The following is a 6,000-nucleotide window of genomic DNA, read 5'->3' on the forward strand; positions in this document are numbered from 1 at the left end:
GCGATTATATAAATGAAGGAGTGTACATTTTTTTGCAATAACATATAGTGATGGTCACGATGCATACTGCTTTGTACTGGTGTATTCCAAGGATACGATGGAAATTGTATTTTTAGTTGCGCATTGCGAATGAAGAAATGTACTCTCTTGTGCTAGCACATTCGAAGGATGCGATGTATAACGAAGTGTTATTTACTTGGGCATGGTATCAATGAATAACTGTATTATAATATGATTAAGGATTTTCACATTTTATAAGAGGGGTATAAAAAAATAAATGCCTTTGGTATGTTTTGCCTTTGGCACTGTCTTGCGCATATTCGATGGCTACGATGTATACTGAGCCTTAATTTCCTGCGAATGATATAAATGAAGAAGGGGACCGTCTTGCAACTGCATATTATTTAATGTTATTTAATTGCGCATTATAAATGAAGAAGTGTAGTATCTTTCAAGAGCGTGGTATTCGATGGATACTATATATATCGTAATGTAATTTAATTGCGGGTGATATAAATGACGAGGTTGCACGGTCTTCTAACAGCATATGCGATTGTTACGATGTATATAGAACTTCTATTTATAGCGAATATATAAATGAAGACGTGTACTTTTTTTGCAATAACATATAGTGATGGTCACGATGCATACTGCTTTGTACTGATGTATTCCAAGGATACGATGTACATTGTATTTTTAGTTGCGCATTGCGAATGAAGAAATGTACTCTCTTGTGCTAGCACATTCGAATGATACGATGTATACCGAAATGTTATTTACTTGGGCATGGTATCGATGAATAACTGTATTATGTGATTTAGAATTTTCACATTTTATAAGAGGGGTATAAGAAATTAAATGCCTTTGGTATGTTTAGCTTTATGATTATTTAATACAAAGTTACTTCGCAGTTTTTTGGAACAATTTATAATTTTTTTATTTTGAATTTCAACACTTATTTTCATTTTGGACAAATTGAGCAGGTTTGAGAGAATGGACTGGAAAAATGGAAGAAATAGAATATGATAGATGCGTTTCGCGTTTTTACTGACTATCTTTAAGTGTGTGTTTTTCAGAATAAAGCCTTGCCAATGATAGTTATCAACAAAAACGTTAGGTACTGCTCTTTGATAAATTCATTCTTGTTTGAAATTCATCAAGACTCATCTATCTTACCCATAGCTTAAAGTATATATTTTATCATTTTATAAGTCAAGGAAAACTAACCAGTGAAGTGTCAGCCAAGCACTACAAAGTAACCATAGATTTGAAGCCTTATTCTGAAGATGTAAGTAAACAATAATGCTGTTTCTGATTTTTAGAATGTTGCTTTTATCATTGTTACCGTTGCTGTTGTTGTCGTCATACTATATATGACAGGAATAAAATAATAGTTTCATTCTATCCATTCTAATAATAACATCATATTCATCTAACAGGGAACCCCTGGACAGTACCACAGCCAAGCTAGATGTATGTGTGTCTCGGTTTAATGTGCATTCCTTTTAAATGTCTGTTTCAGTTTAATTTCTGTTTCTGTTCCACGTGCGTATCTATTTTGCGTGAGGTTTGCCTATCAGTCGGTTTTTTCTGTCTTTGTAAGTGGCGTGCCCGCTACGAAGAACGGTAGCCTCCACGTGGCGTAGCGGGGAAGTAATTGCCAGGCTAACCTGCCAGTAAGATCGATTTAAATTGGCTGTTTCATAATACTCCAAAATTCATACAAGATTGAAGAAGGATTTAAATAAAAACCTAAGACTATTGTGGTTTGATATTGATTTACTGGTATGGTATACATGGCCATTATTACGAATAACCGTTCAACTATATTTAATATTTACTAGCACTCTCGTAGATCTTAAGTAAGATATTTTATAGATTTGAGATATTTAAAATTTTATATATTAATGTTAATATGGATTTTATTGATAACTGTTATATTTTCTTTTTTTATTATTACTTTGTGGCCTCAATTAGTATATTCATGCTAAAGTGTATTGACACGTGAATAAAGATTATTATTATTATTAATAAAAGATATATATTTACCTGATATTTTGTTGCGCACAAACTGTTTGTAAGACTACACGGTCTTGTCTTTTAAATGTGCACGGCAAGGTCCATCCACTGTGCTCTTCAGATCACATTGAAATATTCATGCTGAAATATTGTAGGTACTTATCTTAAATCACATTTATTCATAATTCAAATGCATCAATATTACAATAATATTAATCATTATACTTAGGATGATACAAAAACAATAAGCAATGCAGTAACCGCAAAAAGCAAAAGTCTCTAGTGTATTCTGACGGTCTCTCTACCTTTACTTCATTCACTTTAATGAGGGTTCTCGAAAAACTTGTAAGGGACAGGTGAATTAGGGCTAGGGTTAGAGGGGGAGGGGGAGGGGGAGGGGGAGGACTGGTGCTAATGGGGGGAGGGTCATTATTTTTCATGCAGGCTAAAAGGGAGGGACAGAAAGAATTGTGCAAGTCTTAAGGGGAGGGCCAAAGCTTTTTGTGCATAAAAATAAGGCGAAAAGAAATGTAAAAAAAAGAATTATGCTGTCACTGCATGAAGCTGATCGGGGCGTTAAGAGCTATCTAGAACACTTAAAATTGCTTGAACAGAAGAAAGAAAAAAGAAAGGAAGACAAAACTGAAAAGAAATCTGCAGAGGCAAGAAAAAAGTATGAAAACTACAACGGGATTGCGATGCTTGATGATGGCTCTTTAAGAAAACAAACTGTAGCTGTCCTAGATAAACATTTTAAAGTTACATCAACTGCAGTGCCGTGGTGAAAGCAAAATAGACGGGACAAATACAGAGCCTGGCAGTGACACTGACACTGATGGGAGTGCAGAATCTGGATTATCTTCTGATGAGGATTGCGAGGAAGAACAAATATTTGCTGAACTTTGTTCAGATACAGATGACACAGTAGAGTTTGATAGTAGAATGGCAACTACTGTCACTCAGTGACAACAAGATTGGAAAGACGAGCAACTCGTTTACTGCTATATTAAAAACAAGGCCATCTATGGCAAGGCAATGGTAGCAATATTTAATACACAAATAAAATATGTCATCCACAAATACAATATTTAAATCATGGCTTAATTATTTAAAACTGTAAAAAATATATTATATTTAAACTTTAATCTTTTTATTTATTGTTTTTTTAATTTTCTGAAGTTTAAAATTTTTATTTAATTCTAACAGATTTTTATTTAAACTTCATAAATATCTTTAAAATTAAAATTATTTATTTCATCTTTACATTTTCATTTAATATTCCTGGGACGGGCTCGGCCAAGTCCGTCTGGGAACGAGATTCCAATGCTAACAGCAAAAATGGCTACCATGGGTGACAGCGTAAACAGAAGCGAAGAGAGGGAAAAGGTCGGAGAAAAACTCTTATCCTCTCTTTGCTTCTGTTGACGCCATTGGTACATGAACATTTACCAAATTACAAGCACTCCCTCTCTTCGAGGCTTAAGTGCGCGGGTAGGTCAGGATCAAAGTTAGTGTTCTAATTTACAGACCCCACTTTTAAATGCATTAACATTTGGGGCTGTGACTAATTCAGTGGGTTGATTATTGTTTCATTGATTTATTTTGCATGGTAGAAAGCTTTATTGTATATATCTTTTTTTCTCGAGAGGAGTTTTAAAGGATCTGTTGTGATTATTTCTTAAGTTTCTTGTCAAGGGTATCAGTTCATTACAGAGATCTACAACAACTAAGTTGTTTATAATAAAAAAAAAATACTTTGTACAGTTGTTTATAATTTTAAAAAATATTGTACAGCAAAACTAATCAATGGTCAGCTCTGCACTGCTTAAGACTGCGCAAACCAAGCTCTTCCAACATCGCGGTGGCACTTGCTTCGCGGCTGTAGTCATTACAATCAAATGTGGCTGCTCTTCTATGAAGCATTTCGATCTCATTTTGGTTCACTTGGGTAAAAGGGTCCCACACAGTAGACGCATACTCAATTTGAGGACGAAAAAGGGTTTTGTATGCGTTAGCTTTGATGAGTTTTTGGTGAATTTGCAAGTTTCATCTCAGAAAGCCTGTGGATGAATTATTGAATACAGAGCATATATGTTCATTGCAAGAGAGCTTATGATGTACAGTGACATCAAGGTGCTTAACTGCATCTTTTTCCTTAAGGGTCTGGTTGTGTAGGACGTAATCATAGATTAGAGGCTTCCTACGCCGTGTAACTCAAAGCACATTATATTGTCAGGGTGGAAAGACATCTGCGACTTATTTTCCCATTCTTCAAGAAGTTAAAGATCTTTCTGTATGGTGGCAGCATCAGTTTTCAATAGTCACAGTCATATACACAATAGTATCATCCGGAAATACAGGGCGGATCCAGGGAAGGGGGGGGGGGGGTGGGGGCAAAGGGGGGCTGAAGTCCCCCCCCCTTCAGCAGAAAAAACCGATGCTTTGTTTTCTGTTGTGTTGACGGAAGAAACTCAATTAGCCCCCCCCCTCCCCTATAATTTTGGCTGGATCCGCCTTTGAAATAGTCGAAGACTTTGGACTGTAGTTTAGCTGGAAGATTGTTGATATATATAGAAAATAGTATCGGTCATTAAAAATAATATCAGTCAGTAATGGTAGCCATTTTTGCTGTTAGCATTGGAATCTCGGTTCCATAGACGGATTTGGCCGAGCCCGTCCCAGGAATATTAAATGAAAAATGTAAAGATATTTATGAGTTTAAATAAAAATCTGTTAGAATTAACATAAAATTTAAACTTCAGAAAATGAAAAAAAGGAATAAATAAAAGATATTAAGTTTAGATGAAATATATATTTTTTCGCTTATAAATAATGAAGCCATGATTTTAATATTGTATTTGTGGATGAAATATTTTATTTGTGATGAAATATTGCTACCATTGGCTTGCCATAGTCATCCTAAATAATAAGTTGTGGGGGAGGGGAGGGCCAGAAAAAATTGTGCAAGTATTTAGGGGAGGGCCCAAATTTTGTATATCTAAGGAAAGAGAGGGCCACCAAAAACACTACAAATTTCCTAAGACTAAACAGATCCATCAATTACATTAAAGAATCGTATCTAAATAGCTGTGTTCCGAGGTATACTCACTAATGAAGTGCAAGATATAATATCTGATAATGTAGATGCGAAAGAGTCATCAATTGGGATTCCAATTCATGTATCAAAATATTTTCAAAGTAAATGAGTAATGAATTAGGGTTAGGGCCATTGAACTAGCTTGAATATTGAACTTATCACTTGTACGAGGAATTGTACCAGAGTCTTTGAAAGGTAACACCAGTTCCTAAAGGAGGAGATACCTCGGACCCTACTAACTATAGACTGATATCTATTATGTCACATTATCAAAAATATTTGAGAAACTAGTTTTATCAGCAACTATTAGGTTATATTGAAAAAGATAAATTTGGAATGAATTTCAATTCTGACTCCAGAAAAAAAAAGGCAGATGCACAGAACGATCTATTATTGAAATTACCGAAAAGTTTAAAAAAAAATTCATAGATAGCAACATGAATACTTGTGTATGAAGGCCCATCATTGTCATAGAAAAATAATGACAAAAATGAAAGAAAATCCAAAGTAAGAAAAAACAATTGACACATAGTACTAAAATGACTGAAGAATGAAATGAAAAATGAAAATAAATGAAAGCTACAAAAAATTAATTTGATTTATTAAAAACTACAAAATGAAAAAAATACAATAAATAAATGAAACATAAAATTAGACAAAAAGACGGGGAGCCACTGACTTTGATTTGTGATTGAACCGCTGCTGCTCTTGATAACGCTCGCTGGCTATGCGAACGCAGGGCCACCTCACAAGATTGAAAATTTCACGAATGATTTCAATCATAGAACACCACTGGTAAGTAAGAAAAATAAACTTTGTAAAAATTAAAATGAAATGAAAAATTAAAATAAAAATGAAAAATAAAAAAAAAATACAAAAAAATA

The 6,000-nt window shown here is 34.1% G+C and overlaps 1 long non-coding RNA gene across 18 annotated transcripts in view; it reads right to left on the reverse strand.

Moving 5' to 3' along the window:
* The window catches only part of LOC148912240 (uncharacterized), a 41,657-nt gene extending 39,272 nt beyond the window's left edge, over nucleotides 1-2,385 (reverse strand). For all 18 annotated transcript variants that reach the window (XR_016119375.1, XR_016119363.1, XR_016119360.1 and 15 more), the window contains exon 1: nucleotides 2,050-2,385. This is a non-coding gene — a long non-coding RNA (uncharacterized LOC148912240). The remainder of the gene's footprint in view (nucleotides 1-2,049) is intronic.
* Nucleotides 2,386-6,000: the final 3,615 nt, after the last annotated feature.

This window comes from Actinia tenebrosa, unplaced genomic scaffold, assembly GCF_029948245.1.
Source record: "Actinia tenebrosa isolate PJP-AT-01 unplaced genomic scaffold, QUT_ActTen_1.0 PGA_scaffold12__29_contigs__length_12842862, whole genome shotgun sequence".
NCBI classification, from domain to species: Eukaryota; Metazoa; Cnidaria; class Anthozoa; order Actiniaria; family Actiniidae; genus Actinia; species Actinia tenebrosa.